Consider the following 15,799-nt stretch of genomic DNA (forward strand, 5'->3'; position numbering starts at 1 on the left):
AGCATACATGAAAGTAGTACATCTTCCCTTGGGAGTCTGTCCAGCTGCACATGTGGAAGGCAAAAATGGAGATTCTCCCAGATCCACTTAAGATTACCTCAGTTTTGTAGAGATCCTGGAGCTTATGCAGAAACAGTGAGGGTGGGATGTCCAATGACCCCTTTTGTCACCTAAAGAAGGTTACCATGTCCTTCAAGAATGCAACTGCAGTCCTGACATATGGGTTGTCCTGCCTCAGGCAGCCCTTCGGTCTGCCAGATTCCAAAGTCTGGGTCCGGCATCGGCTGATGTCGCCTCCTCCCCGACGTCAGAGCGGCTGGAGTATAAAGGCATCAGCCGATGCCATCTTCTCCAGTCTTTCTTGCCGCGCGGTGCCCGAAGCAGAAGCAGTTCGCAAGTGCCGGTCGGTCAGCTTCTGTGTTTTCAGTTACCGAAGTCATCTAAAAGCCAAGTACCCCATTGGGGAACATTTTTTCTTGCCTCAGCCGATGTCAGAACAAATTGAGAAAGTTAATAATTGTTCGTCTTGTGGTAAACAAATACCTCATAAGGACTTCCATTCTTACTGCCTCCCTTGCCTGGGCCCAGACCACGACGTCTCAGCCTGTGCTGCCTGTGCTTGCTTTAATAAGCGCACTCTCAGGCGCCGGGCAGAATTTGCCGAAGACTTTTTTGCCGAATCTTACGCTTACAGCATGCCGTCGGAACAACCGACAGCACAAACTACCAAAAAACGAAAGGACCGGGACCGACATCCTCGGCCCGCGTCTTCCACCGATATAATGCCTAAGCCCTCCGCGAGTGCTTCGGTCCCTTCAGAAGCGGTAATTCAACCGCTCCAGGCTGACGACACCGTGTTAACACATCCCTCGGTCTCGGAGACTACACTGGTGCCGGTTGTTGATTTTCCTCCGGAAACCGAAGTTCTGGATCTACCCGACACCATTCCCGTGGACAAAGTTACCCCTGCACGTGGGGCAGCTAGGCCTCCTGTATCCATGTCAATCAAGGCCTTTGCACTTGCTAAGACCGCCAGCCAGGCCAAGGCCATTCCTAAACCTACTTCTCAGGACCCTTCTTCTGACAAGACAGATCATGTCTCTGGCTGCAGATCTAATCTCTCTTATCAGGGGGTCTCAGCCTCACCCAGGCAGAGGTTCTCAGCCGCCTGCAGAAAAAAGGCCTAGAACTGATCAGGCAGACAATCTCTCTTCAGATGAAGCCTCTGGGGATTCAGAGCATTCAGATACCCAAGAAGAATCCTTCCAGGCCTATGAGGACTCTGATGCTGAGGAATCTATTCCCTCTGCCTCTCCTCCAGAGGATTTTTCTTTCGGTGAAGTCCTCCACTCCATGAGGGAACATTTTAAGTGGCAGGGTCAGGAATTTTCTGATTCTAGGAAAAGGCTACGTACCTTCCTTAAGTTACCCCAGCACAGACCTTTAGCTATCCCTCCAGTTTTGGATGTCCTGGATGATGTTTTCTCCGACTCCAGTGCTTCCCCTGATTCTCTCCCTTATTCTCTCCCTCCTGCTCCTGTCAAGCCAGACAGATATTACAGGGTCCCTGACACTCACAAGCATCTCTTTAAGGCCCACTCTGTGGATCTAGAAACTGTTTTACAGGGCCCCAAAGGAGTGGCTACCTCCTCAGCCAAGAATCCACTGCCAGCTGACAGGGAAGCAAGGTCCCTGGAGAGATGGGATAAAAAAGTTTATACCTCTTCCACCCTTGCCATGAGGTCACTTAACTGCCTTTTTCATATGTTTCAGTACCAGGATTATTTACTGGATGATTTGCAGAAAAAGATAGTCTCTACTGAGCCTATAGATAGAAAGGCATTGCAGGATTTGGTTCATAATACTCAGCAGGTTAGTAATCATTTTCTTCAGTGTGGTTATGATGCATTGGAGGCTTCATGTAGGGCAGGTATGACAGGGGCTGTTATACGTAGACATGCTTGGTTGAAAGAACAGCCACTGCCGGATCATGTTAAAGTAAAGCTCCTGGACGCACCTCTGGATAAACAGAAGCTTTTTGGTGCTAATGCTCAGGATGTGTTGAAATCTATTGAGGAGAAGGCAAAATCAGTACAGACAGTAAAGGATTTCCTCCAGGTTCAGCCACCAAGGTTCAGCAGGAATTGGCCTTCAAAGAATTGGTCCTTTCCAGACTCTGACAAGTTTCAAAGAGGAAAGAACAGGCGTGCACGAGGTAGAGGGCAATACCGAGGCTCCTACAGGGGACGCCAATGGCAACCACAAAATCAGAGAAGTGGCACAGGTAGTTCACCTGCACCACAGGGACAATCACAATGACTTACCTTTCACTCCGCCTACAAAGGCTCAAAGAGAAGCACCTCTAGGCGGAAAATTATCTCTATTCTCAAAAAACTGGCACATTATAACAAAGGACAATTGGATTCTGGACATAATAGACAGAGGTTACAGCTTCCACTTCCATACCTTACCAACGGGACAAGGCATGCCAAACCTGCCACAAAATCAAAGGGCAGAGGCACTCATAGAAGTCTCAAAGCTGTTACAAATAAAAGCAATCAAGAAGGTTCCTCCTCAGGAACAAGGCCAGGGATTTTATTCATGACTGTTCCTTGTTCCAAGAAAAGAAAAACAATGGAGGCCTATATTGGACTTGTCCGTTCTAAATACTTTTCTCATGGTGCCAAAATTCGAGATGCTGACGTTACAGCAACTTCTTCCCATGCTGGGCAAGGAACAGAGCACTATCAATTCTCAGCATTGCCGTTTGGCTTATCTACTGCGCCCAGAGTATTCACGAAATGCCTGGCATCAGTAGTGGCACATTGCAGACTCCAGGGGATTCAAATATACCCTTACCTGGACGACTGCCTAATAGAAGCAGACAGCAAACAGACCTTGATAAAACACTTGGATTACGTCATTCAATTGCTGCAGGCTTTGGCATACACAGTCAACATTCAAAAATCAAGATTACTGCCATCCCAAGAGATTATTTTTCTAGGAGCAAAACTGGACGCACAGCTACAAATGGCTTTCCTCACAGAGGAGAAACAAGAGCATTTAACAGCTTACTTCAAAGGCCTAGCAAAATTAACCCACCTGACCGCAAGGAAGACCCTGCAGGCCCTGGGGTTCATGGCATCTTGCATTCTTCTAATCCGTCTGGCAAGACTACACATGAGAAAGCTGCAATGGTACCTATAAAGCTTGTGGTCGCAACACAGCCACAGCCTAGAAGACATAATACCACTCATACCATGCCTGCAAAGGGAATTTTTGTGGTGGGCTCAAGCAAGTCACTTAAACGAAGGCATGCTTTTCAACAAGCCTCCAACAAGTCAAACTATTACAACAGACGCCTCAGACCATGGATGGGGGGGCGCACATGGATGGCAGATGCATTCAAGGGCAATGGACTCCATGGAGATGCATCAGCACATAAATCAAAAAGAGATGTTGGCAGTGATACGTGCAATAGAAGCCTTTGGAAAATCTCTTCAGCAAGGTCATCTGCTAATAAGGACAGACAACACCACTGTCATGTGGTACATAAACAAGGGGGCACTCATTCCTACCCCCTCTGCAGACTAACAATGATTCTTTGGGAAAAGTCCCTGAAACTGAACATCTGCTTGCAATCCCAGTTTGTTCCGGGCAAGGACAATGTTCTGGCAGACAGGTTCAGCAGAAATTTCTTGGATCCACACGAATGGATGCTACACCCACGCATTTTCTCACAAATAACATCTGCATGGGGAAGACCAGACATAGACCTCTTTGCATCTCATTTCAATCATCACCTGGAAAGGTTCTGCACAAGGATACACCATCCTCTAGCTTGGAGAACGGATGCTGTTTCCTTCAGCTGGAATGCACTAACAATTTATGCATTCCCTCCTCTACCTTTGCTCACCAAGTTGTTACTGAAGATCAAGGCAGAACAACCAAGAGGAATCTTGATAGCTCCAGACTGGCCAAGGCAACACTGGTATCCACTACTACTGAGCATAACTCACACCAGACCGTGGCTCTTGCCTCAATGGCCTCTGCTCCTGACTCAACACAGTTACAAGACTGTTCATCAGAACCTGCAAACCTTAAAGCTGACAGCTTGGAGAGTTCCATGACTCAGACCCATGACTCCCTCTCCGAAAAAGTTCAGGAAATTTTGCTGGAGGCACGGAATGAGATTCACCATCTGGAATGTCAAAAAGGGCCAGGATGCATCACTGATGAACATACGTCAGATATTAGAATACTTGGCAGAAATGTTTCTCAGTGGCCTCTCATACTCTTCCATCAAAATCCACGCTTCAGCTATCTCAGCACATTACAACTGTGATCCACCTGTGTTTTCGCATCCCTTGCTAAGACAGCTTCTAAGAGGCATAAAGAATATCAAACCTCCAAGGAAGCTACCAATTCCTGCATGGGACCTCAATTACGTCTTGGAAAAATTAACTCTTCCTCCTTTTGAACCAGCAGCATCTTCAGAAATGCAATTTCTCTCTTGGAAAACGGTTTTCCTGTTGGCAGTCACCTCAGCAAGAGTCTCGGAGATACAGGCCCTCATGGCAGTTCCTCCTTTTCTCATCTTTCATCAGGACAGAGTTTCCCTTAGGACCAATCCTTCATTCATGCCTAAGGTGATATCCAGAGTGTCTTTAAACCAAGCAATTCACCTGCCTACTTTCTTTCCTAACCCTCAAAATAAAGGGGAAAAGCTGCTGCATACTTTAGACATTCACAGACAACTACGCTACTACTTGACAGAACAAAGTCCACCAGGAAGTCTGACCAACTGTTTGTAGACTATGCTGCTGGAGTGCAAGGAAAAGCAGTCGTCAAACAAACTATCTCAAAATGGATTGGACACTGCATCAGATTCTGTTATTCTTTTCATGGAAAAAGTGTGCCAGCTAATATTAGACCACACTCCACCAGAGCTATGGCCACATCCACAGCTTTTCTAAGAGGAGTGGCTACAAAAGATATTCTAGAGGCTGCTACACGGAGCTCCATGCATACATTTACCAAACACTACAACCTGCCATTATACTCCAGATCCCGAGCAGGCTTTGCTTCGGCAGTTCTGCAGGGCCTTCTAGCTTCACCATCTCTTGCTTAGTCCTACCAACCCCAGCTTGGCTATGGTATTCAACCCATGTCAGGACTGCAGTTGCATTCTTGAAGGACATAGTACAGTTTTGTACCTACCATAAATGTAGATGTCCGATAGATATGCAACTGCAGTCAGGTTTTCCCTCCCTCCTACCCCTCTGTTTTTCCCCTTTTGGGTCCTTTATCCCCTTACCTATCAGCTGGGGTTATATATTATGGTGTATCTGTTTATTACTGTTGTGCATGTCTGGTTTTATCTGTTTATCCATTCACAAAATTTAGCCTTCCTTGGAGGGCACCTGGCATCTGGGGCAAGAAACACTGAAGAAGATGGCGTTGGCTGATGCCTTTATACTCCAGCCGCTCTGACGTCGGGGAGGAGGCGACATCGGCCGACGCCGGACCCAGACTTTGGAATCTGGCCAACCGAAGGGCTGCCTGAGGCAGGACAACCCATATGTCAGGACTGCAGTTGCATATCTATCGGACATCTACATTTATGGTAGGTACAAAACTGTACTTTTCTTGTCCTGGATGTATGGAATAGTCCCAACTTAGTGACCTTGATTCTAGATGACCGAACAAAATTCCTCTGACCACTCAAAGATTTTGACATTTTGATTCAAACCAAAATAGGCAACTGTTTCTGACATTTAAGACTTGACTTGTGTGCCTGACATACAGTTGCTATTGGTAGCGTAACAGATGCAGATGTTACAGTTCACTGCTATACCTTTTACCTGACTGATTTTGCCAAAAATTTCAAGGCATCCTTTAAAGGCATCAGTGTGTTAGGTCAGAGAGAAATTGCAGGAAAACAAGAGAGACAAAAACTAACGATTGTGGACATTTGCTTTAAGACTCCAAAATTGACCTGTGCCTTGATGCAGAAGAGTCTTAGACAAGTTGAGCAAAGGGATCAGCAGTCTGGCAAGCACTAACACTGCCATACAGTCGGTCAAGCAGATGCCTGCTTAGAGAGAAAAATTCTAGTGAAAAAACAAATACTGCAGTTCTTTCTGGGGACTGCAACAGTCAGTTTTGCCTGAGTACATGTCCATTTGCTGCCTCTCTGGAGGCAGATGTTGGTTCACCTGTTCCGTTATCTTCCTTTAGAGACGATAGTCACACAGGACAAGTAAATATGGATTTTAGTTTCATAGGTAGGTAGAAGGCATATTGTCAAAGAGACTATTGACATGCCTAGTCCAGTTTCCCAAATGTCCCAGAGCGCTGTCAGATAAGAAAATAGAGCTGGAGAGATTCGAACCCTGAGATACAGGAGGCAGTTAATAGCCTTAATACTTAACACTAATTGCCATCATAAACAGAAACTGCAAAAATCCCCTTCCCCAACCCTCCTCGTCTTCACTCGTACTGACAGCATACCATTCCATCATAGTAATACATCAGAAAGAGAAGTCATCAGCCTCATTTGGGACTGTGTAATAAAGACATTCAACCATACCAGATTGGGCCTAGGTATTCACGGGTTTTTGATTATTAAAGAAGCCAAAGAACTTCACAGTAATCTTGGGTCTCACAGGTCTCTACATGTTCACCCACGGTCAAAAAGTTTAGTATGAACTTGCTACAAACTGGTTTTACTGGCTTGCCAAGTGAAGTTCACAAAAGGGGTCAAGAAGGTTTTTAAACTACTGGGTTGAAGCCAGTCATTACTGGTTTAGGCCCTGCTGTTTGTCTCACCACAGCCCCACGGTCTACACCAAAAGTTTGTCTGTGGTTGCATCATGTCAGAGGCTGCAAGGAAGGTGCATCTTTTTGCCTTTATGACTTTCCTCCTAGTGATGCTGACTCTTTAGTGAGTAATTATGATACAAATCTATGTCCCAATTCAAGGGCATTATAGTGAACACTGAAGACCCAGAAATGGCGCCCATTTTTTGTTTGATATTCTTGTCATGCAAAGTCTGTTTATCTGGCAAACAAGCAAGCAGTGGAATACCTTTCTCATGCCCATTGTGCAGGCTACTGGTTATAGTTTCCCAGTTAGGCCTTCATCTCCTGGGTGCTTACATTAAACCCTGTGGGAGATAGACTGAGACAAGTCTCTCTTCTGCCTCTGCAAAAGGAGGTTTGAGGCATGTGTCATTTGTAGTACAAGACTGGAAGGACTGGCTTCCCACTTGCAGCTAATTTCTTGGATATTGAGTAGTAACTGCAACAGAGATCCTTTTACTTCAAAATCTACTGTTATGGTGAGTGTACTCGTATTTCTTGTCATTTACATGTTAAAAATTTGCTTTAGATTAATTGTTGTTTTGCTATTCATTACAAATAGAATTGTGTTAGTATCTGGAGCAGACCTTTTCTGTCCTAGAACAGCGTATGCCTGGCATTACAATATACTGTCCTCAAGTCTGAATACCTCTGTACAGACAGTGGCTTGTCAAACTTTGTTGTAGTTTTTTTTTTTTTTATCTTTGGTAGGTGCAGGCTTCTTGCAATCCACTGCATTAGACTTCAAGGTAATATTTAACTGTGGAGAAAATAACTTCCCAGAGTGGTTAATGTTCAAGTCAAAAATTAGTAACCTCCTGTATGTTGATTAGCAGCATATTGAGTGACTGCAGTGAAAAAATGTCTTAAGAGCCTGAAATAGCAGCTCTGATTGTCTTGGAGTTTGGGTTTTAGTCTGTTGCAGTATTCATACTGTGGGATTTCCAGCCCTCAGGCAACCCGAGGTCAGCTCCTGTACAAAAGCTTAAGCCTGGCTGCCGTAGGTACGTGGGACGTCACACTTAGGGTAATAAATCATGGAGTATAAATGTGACGTCGGCACGCACAGACTTCATAACTCTTCAGCCGCAGATGACAGATTCGACCGCTTCGCTCCTATGTCCGAAAAGATAAGTACCCCTTTGGGGGTCTGCCTTTTTTATTATTGCTTAAGCTTGGTTGTTGTAGTTGTTTCTATTAGCCAATGTGGGAGAAAGAATAAATGCAGTTGCGGGAATAAATGCAGTTGCGGGCGCCAGATTCCGCTCAAAGATTCCCACGACTGCTGTGTCTTTTGCCTAGGTAGAGAGCTCATCCATAAGGCCTGCTCTGTCAATCCTTCATTCCTTACTCAAACGAGTGCAAAACAAAAACTGAATGAAATATGTAAGGAGAAAATACCACTCTGGACACAGAAATAAATATAAAGTTAGCGCTTTCTGAAGAAGTTTATATATTTTATAAACGAAAGCGCTAACTTTATATTTATTTCTGTGTCCAGAGTGCTATTTTCTCCTTACATATTTCATTCATTCCTTACGCAGCTGTCTGGCCACGTTAAATCTGTATTTAGAAAGTCAAAAGCTTAAACGCCTCATGCTTAGGTTGGATCCCAAGTTGGCCACCTAAGCCGAACAACCTAGGAAGAAGGCTAAGGTCTGCAAGCCTTCTCCAGATGCCGTTCTGCATTCAGAGGTTCCACCGACTACCATTCTAGGGGCCGAGTAACATCTGATTAATCCGGTGATTCCTCTGGAAGAGGCCATGTCAGTAGCCACAGAGAGCACATCAGCAGAGTTGATACGGACATCGGCCATAACCATCGTCGAGGGGGTGTCATTGCTTGACCGGCCAACCAAGATTTCTCCTACTCCAGCACAGGCCTCTCTTTCCCTACCTACCCAGACACCCACTACTACAAAAAGGAAACAAAAAGCAAAACACTTGAGCCCAACGCCTCAAGCAGCCCCAGACTGGGAATCCTTCACTTCTTCTTGATGCAGGCCTTTGTGGCACTTAGGCCTACAGGCCCTACTCCCACCAACATTCCTGTGCTGAGACCTAGGCTGGCCTCTGCTTCTTCCCTGCCTTTAACTACTACTCACCAAGTAATTACTCGAGGACCCTGAACAATCTTACTCCTCCTCCTCTGAGGAATCTGTCTCCTATGTCTCTCAGATTGCCTCTTCCATAGATTATTTACTCCCCTGACAAGGATTCCATTGAAGGGACTCCCCACCTGAGGATATTTCATTTGGGGAGACTATTTCAAAAATGAGAGTATTTCACATGGGATGCTACTTTAGTTTCTGAAACCCAGAAGAGATGCATCAAGCTCTTACAGTTTGACTCCCCCTCCCCTTCAGCCATCCCTCCAGTACTACCAGCCTTCTTGGATGCCTTCAGTTCTGTTTCCAAGAACCCAGACTCTCAACCTCCTGCCCCTAAAAGGCCGGATAGGTTTTACAAAGTACCTTATGATCACCAGTTTCTATTACCCCCCCCCCCCCGGCCGACCCAGCGGTTATTGCAGTATCCCCAGACAGACAGTCTAGGCAATTGCCTTCTGCTGCTTTACTGCCATCTGATAAAGACAGCAAAACCATGGACAGGATGGGGGAAAAGGTATACACCTCCTCTACCCTAGTTTTCAGGGCTATAAACTACCAAACACATATGAAGTATTCCTTAAACCTGGTCTTTCAGGCCACCACCTTTAGTGGCTTCCATCTCCCTGACTGTCCAACCAAATAAGACATTACCTCCAAACTGTCCCTTGCCACACATGTAGTCATACACACTATCCATTGCAGTTGTGATGCAGCAGAAGCAGCTGCTAGATCTGCTGCCCCTGTGTCAGCCTTGCGCAGATGCTCCTGGCTCAGAATACAAGCCTCTACCAGATGATTTTAAAGCCCAAATCATGGATACTCCTCTGGATAACAACTTTTTGTTTCACAAAAAATGCTGCAGAACTTTTTAAAAACTTGCAAGAAAAAAGCAAGGAACTGCAGGACATTTAACACTTGCTGGTGTCCCCAGTACCTAGATACTACAGGAACTACCCAGCCAAAACATCCTTTGTCAGAAGGGCTCCTTCTTCCTCTGGTCCTTCTGCTGCAAGACCACATAGGGGACCACGGAGGCAACCATACCCCAGGCTTCCTCAGTCCACCAACAAAGAGCCGTTTCCAGACAGAGTGGGACCTTCCTCCGCGTGACTGCCTTGCCCAAGTGCCCCTGTCCACTCACCTTATCCTATGCCTTCCCTTCTGGAAAACAATCACTTCAGATCTGTGGGTTCTTTCCATCGTCCAAAAAGGAAACTTTCTGTCCTGGAAAGACAAACCCACACCAAAAAAGATACCTTTCCCCTCTAAAAAATCAACTCCCCGTACTTCCTCTCATCCTGCTGGAACTCCTTTCACAAGGAACCATAGAACCAGTTCCATCAGGGCAGGAGGGACTAGGCTTCTACTCCCACCTTTTCTTAGTTCCGAAAAAGGATGGCCCCTGGAGACTAATCCTGGACCTGTCATACCTAAACCTGTTCCTACAGGTCCCCTCCTTCAAGATGCTCTCCCTTCAAATGCTATTACCCCCTCATCCCATCTCAAGCCTTCATGGTCACTCTAGACCTAAAAGCTGTATACTTGCACATTCCAGTCAGACCCTCCCACAGGAGGTTCCTATGCTTCTCTGGGCCCTCTTCTCATTTTCAATTTACTGCACTGCCTTTTGGCTTCTCTACGGCACCCAGAGTTTTTACCAAGTGCTTAGCCCCAGCCATTGCCCATTGCAAAACCAAGGGAGTACAAATCTACCCCTACTTGGACAACATTCTCATTTTGGAAGAATCAGAGTCCACCCTTCTATCGCGTCTTCAATTCGCCATGACCCTATTGCACAAAGGTGGGTTTCACCCTCTACCTTCAAAAATCCTCCCTCCTCCCACAGCAGGACAAGGTTTTTCTTGGGTACAGAATCAGAACAGATCTAATGAGATCCTTCCTCCCACCAGACAAAGTACAGTCCCTCTCCTCCCGTTTTCTAAGCCTATTGACAGAATCGCACCTGACTGGAAGACTGTTTCTGCAAACTATGGGTCTCATGGCTGCCACCATCCCCATGCTCCCTCTAGCAAGGATGCGCATGAGGAAATTCCAGTGGTACTTAAAGAATGTTTGGTCTGAGCCAACAGCCTCTAGAAAACTAATTCCCCTTCTGCCCTGCCTAAAAATAAAGCTGAGGTGGTGGATTCAGCAGGACTCCAGCAACCAGGGAATTCCTCTGCAAATCCCTCCCACTACTTGGTCTATGCATACAGATGCATCAGACCTAGGGTGGGGAGCAACCCTGCAGGGCTACAGGGTACAACAGGGCTGGTCCCCTGCCCTGCAAAAACAGCACGTAAATGTTAGGGAGATAACTGCTGTCCTGCTAGCTCTAAAAGTCTTCCTTCCTTTACTGCAGCCAGGAATACTCCACATTGTGACAGATAACATGACTGTCATGTGGTACCTAAACAAACAAGGAAGGACAAAGGCATACCATTTATGTTGGATAGCATTGCAAGTCTGGGAAATGGCAGCAAAACACAACCTCTTCCTGAAAGGCTCATACATCCCCTCTCAGGAAAACAAGCAAGCAGACTTGCTCAGCAGAACCTACACTCTATAACGCGAATGGATGTTCCACAGGGATGCCTTTCTACACATGGTCCACCAGTGGGGCACACCTCAAGTGGATCTGTTTGCCCCCCCCTCCCCGAACAGAATACTAAACGTATTTTGCAGCAGGACTCGTGCACCACTGACCTGGAGAGTAGATGCCTTCAGCTTTTCATGGCGGGGAGTGTTCCCGTATGCCTTCCCTCCCTTTCCTCTAATTCAGAGTGTCCTCCTGAAAACCAGTAAGGAGCAACCAAAAGTCTTGCTGGTGACCCTGTTGGACAAGGCAGCACTGCTTCCCCCTTCTGTTCTCCCCTAGCCAACGGCAATCACCACAAGTTACCCCACAAGGTGGATCTACTAATGCAGCAGCAGGGATCCCTCCTTCACCTTCACTGCTCCCAACTCTGTGGGTGATCCACTTTTGATCCCATTTAGACAACACTACTCAGACGTGCTATCAGTCCTGAGGGAGGCCAGGAAGTCAACTACTAGAAAAAACTATTTGTCTAAATGGCAGAGATTCTCGAAATGGTGTTCTCTTAGAGACAAAGACCCATTTCTAGTAGATCCACCCCTTGTCCAGAGCTATACCTGTGAGCTCATTAAGGAGGGACTAGCTTACTCTTCTGTCAAAGTTCATCTGTCTGCCATTTCTGCATGCTTGCCTTTACAACCACTATCTCTTTCTAGACTGGACATAAAACCTTTCCTGAGAGGGGTCTTGTACATCAGACCATCAAGAAAGCCCATCTCTCCTCCCTGGGACCTAACTTTGTGCTGGAAAAGCTAACCCCTACCCCTTTTTGAGCCGGCCAGCACAGCATCTCTTCAAATGTGCACATGAAAAAACATTATTTTAGTGGCCATTCCCTCTGCTAGAAGAGTGAGTTGCAGGCCCTAATGGCTTGCCATTCTTACACCACCTTCCACAATGACAGGGTGACCCTTCGCACAAACCCCTCAGTAATACATGAGCTATTCTTAAACCAGTCTATTCACCTACCCACCTTTTTCCCCCTCCCCTACTAACTCCGCTGAGAGGATACTCCATTCCCTGGATGTTCATAGACAACTGAGATTCTATTTGGACAAAACGAAGTCCTTCAGAAAATCTGACCAACTGTTCATTTCCTTTCATCCCAGGGCTATGGGTAAGGCAGTCTCCAAACAAACTATCTCCTCCTGGATCAGGAAATCCATTCTCTTTTGCTACTCTCGTCATAACAAACCACTGCCTCAAGGAGTGCAAGCACATTCTACCAGAGGCATGGCTACCTCTAAGTCTTTCATGAAAAGGCTAGACACAGCCTCCATCATGGAGGCAGGTATCTGGTCTACTGTCCATAATTTCACGAAGCACTACAAGATCGAACTGGTCTCTAGAGCTCTAGATCTAGGTCTCTAGATTTGTGGAATCCTCTACCTCTACTCAAAATAAGAGATGACAGTGAAAGCACAAACTGTTAACCACCAAATTCCACTGTAAAGGCCAATAAGGGGTACAAATTAGAGGAATAAAGGTTTATTGTACAAACCCTGCCCTAACATACACAATACACTAATGCTGTGAAAATCTCCAATACGTTTTCGTTCACACTTCATCAGATGTAAAAAGCAGGGAAATAGCGAAGAATTCATTTTATATTACATTTAAACTGTTGGTTTAAAATAAGAACCAATCTGAACTACTTGTCAATTAATCAATTCCAGCCATGAATATGCATGTCTGAATCTCATGAATATGTAAATTTTAAAACCATGAACTCAATACTTTTTATAAAACCATAAAACAATTTGTTTTATTCTACAAAATTTAAAAAAATTAGTAACGATACATAAACCTAACATGCACATAATTTAATACGTACCCTAATAATACTATAATAAATAATTAATATTGTATTACAATGTTGTGTCTTTCGGCTTTTCCCTGTTAGGGGTCGCCACAGCGGAACTCCTGTCTGCTAATGATTGGCAGTTGATTTTTACGTGCTAAGTTGCCAGCCCTAACACACAACCTTCAACGAAGGTACGCCCATTCACGCATGTCTCCACGCAGAAGATGCTCTAGCTGAGAGTTGAACCGGTCAGCGTCTTATTGTGAGGCGACACCGCTACCGCAGCACCACCACCAATTTATAAAATATGGTACATAAATGCCCTCTAGTGGACTATAGAGTTCATTACAACTTAGCTGATCTTATTGTGAAAACTGGAAGAATGGATAACATATCATTTAAACCTGGAAATTTTGTGGCTTCTAAAACAATTTGCCAGTAAAGCTCACGATACTCCAGTTTTGTTTCCCCACATACTCCCTCTAATTTCCTTAGGAACCACTTCTAAAACAAAAAAAGCTAGGGGACAATTGGATTTATGTCAAAATAAAGCATTGTTAGAATTGGATTTACTTATTTCATACATATGTTGATAAATACGTGTTCTTAGTTTCCTTTCTGTCTTGCCTATATAAAATGAATTGCATATCTTGCATAAAGCAAGATAAACAGTTCCACTGGTGTTACAATTGGCAAAGCATTTACTTGAAAGAGTTCTGTCCCTAACCCTTAATTCTAAAGAAGTATTAACAAGAAAGGGACACTAAGAGCATGCACCACATTTAAAGGTCCCTGCTTTGGTAGTGTTGAAAAATTTTATACAGGAACTGCCATATTCAAAGAGATTTTTAAAGTTAATTTCTTTTCTATATGTAAAGGTTAATGCATTCCTAAAAAGGGGTGACAGGTCGGACATTTCCTTGAATTTCTCCCACTCTTTAGTAATCATATTCCTAATAATACCTGCGCCTCCATTAAAATGTAACACATAAGCTGACTGACCTTCACTTGGATTATTGGGTTGACTAAAAGGAGCATCACCAGGAACATCCACCCCTAATATAGGTGCAAAATCTGCCTGCTCTACCATTTTTGACCTCTGTTATAACTTGTTCAATTAACTGAAAGGGATAGCCTCTCTCCAAAAACATTTGACACACAAACTTACATTCATTGTAGAAATCTTTGTCAGTAGACATCATACTGCTTATTCCCTTTATAAGGTTCTTTTTTTGAAAAAAAGGGTGACCACTGGTGAAATGCAAATATGAATTTGAAAAGGTGTTTTTCTGTATACTTTTGAAATAAATCTACCTGTGTCAAGTGTAATATGTGCATTTAAATAAATTAACTCGTGAATTAATACTATGGGTAAATTCCAAAAATTGTGATGTACTTTTTAAAATGCGAAAATTCAACAAACCTGTCCTTGGTATCCGTCCAAAAAATGACCGTCATCTAAAAAAAAAAAACACTTATAAAGGGACCATCTAAAAAAAAAAAAACACTTATAAAGGGACCAACAACTTTTGAACTCACTATTCAACACGTATGTATTTTCCCACCAAGTTAAAAGAATGTTAGCGTAGCTGGGGGCACATTTGGCCCCCATAGCCACACCTCTAATTTGTTTGTAGAACTCGCCTTCATAAAACATATAGTTATTTTTCAAAATAAGCTCCATTAACAATAAACAAGTGTTAAAGTCACTACCAGAAAGGTGACCATCGGAAGTCATTGCTTGTTCTAACCATTGTAGGCCTATATCATGAGGGATATTCCCAAACAAATCCACTATATCTGAAGTAACAAATAATAAACCATCTTTATAATCAGATTTCAACTGTCTGAGGAAATCCCAAGAATCCTTAAGTACTGCGGGTCCTGATAAAGACAAATTTTTTAACTTTACATCCACAAATTTAGCCAAGGGGGCCATAATGGAACCTTCAGATAAACCATTAAACGAAGTGGGGGATCCGTATTGGAGATTTTCACAGCGTTGGTGTATTGTGTATTTTCAGGCAGGATTTGTACAATAAACCTTTATTGGACTTCTACAGTGGAATTTGGTGGTTAATCCTCTACCTCTGCCACCTCCCAAAATGCCTCCTAACTGTGGTACTCTCCCACAGTATGAATATTGCAACATGGGAATAGAAGGACATAGAATAGTTGTGTAAAATCTTACCATAACCATAGATGTCCTTCTCTTCCATGTTGCAGTATTCCAGCCCTCCCTCCTGTCCCCTGGTATCCTCTGTCTTCTCCGGTGTATCCCCTCCCTGCAGGCCAGTCTTTTCAGCCCTGCAGGGACACTTGCTTTTACTTCTCCTTAGCCTTATTGTCTCTATTCTGGACTTCCAAGTTCTAAGGTCTGTGCGTGCCTATGTCACATTTATACTCCATGGTTTATGGCCCTAC

At 44.4% G+C, this 15,799-nt stretch overlaps 1 protein-coding gene across 5 annotated transcripts in view; it reads left to right on the forward strand.

Moving 5' to 3' along the window:
- The window catches only part of ZNF281 (zinc finger protein 281), an 849,413-nt gene that overhangs the window by 678,942 nt on the left and 154,672 nt on the right, over positions 1-15,799 (forward strand). The gene's annotated exons all lie outside the window — the stretch shown is intronic.

This window comes from Protopterus annectens, chromosome 13.part0, assembly GCF_019279795.1.
Source record: "Protopterus annectens isolate FY-2018-M chromosome 13.part0, PAN1.0, whole genome shotgun sequence".
NCBI classification, from domain to species: Eukaryota; Metazoa; Chordata; order Ceratodontiformes; family Protopteridae; genus Protopterus; species Protopterus annectens.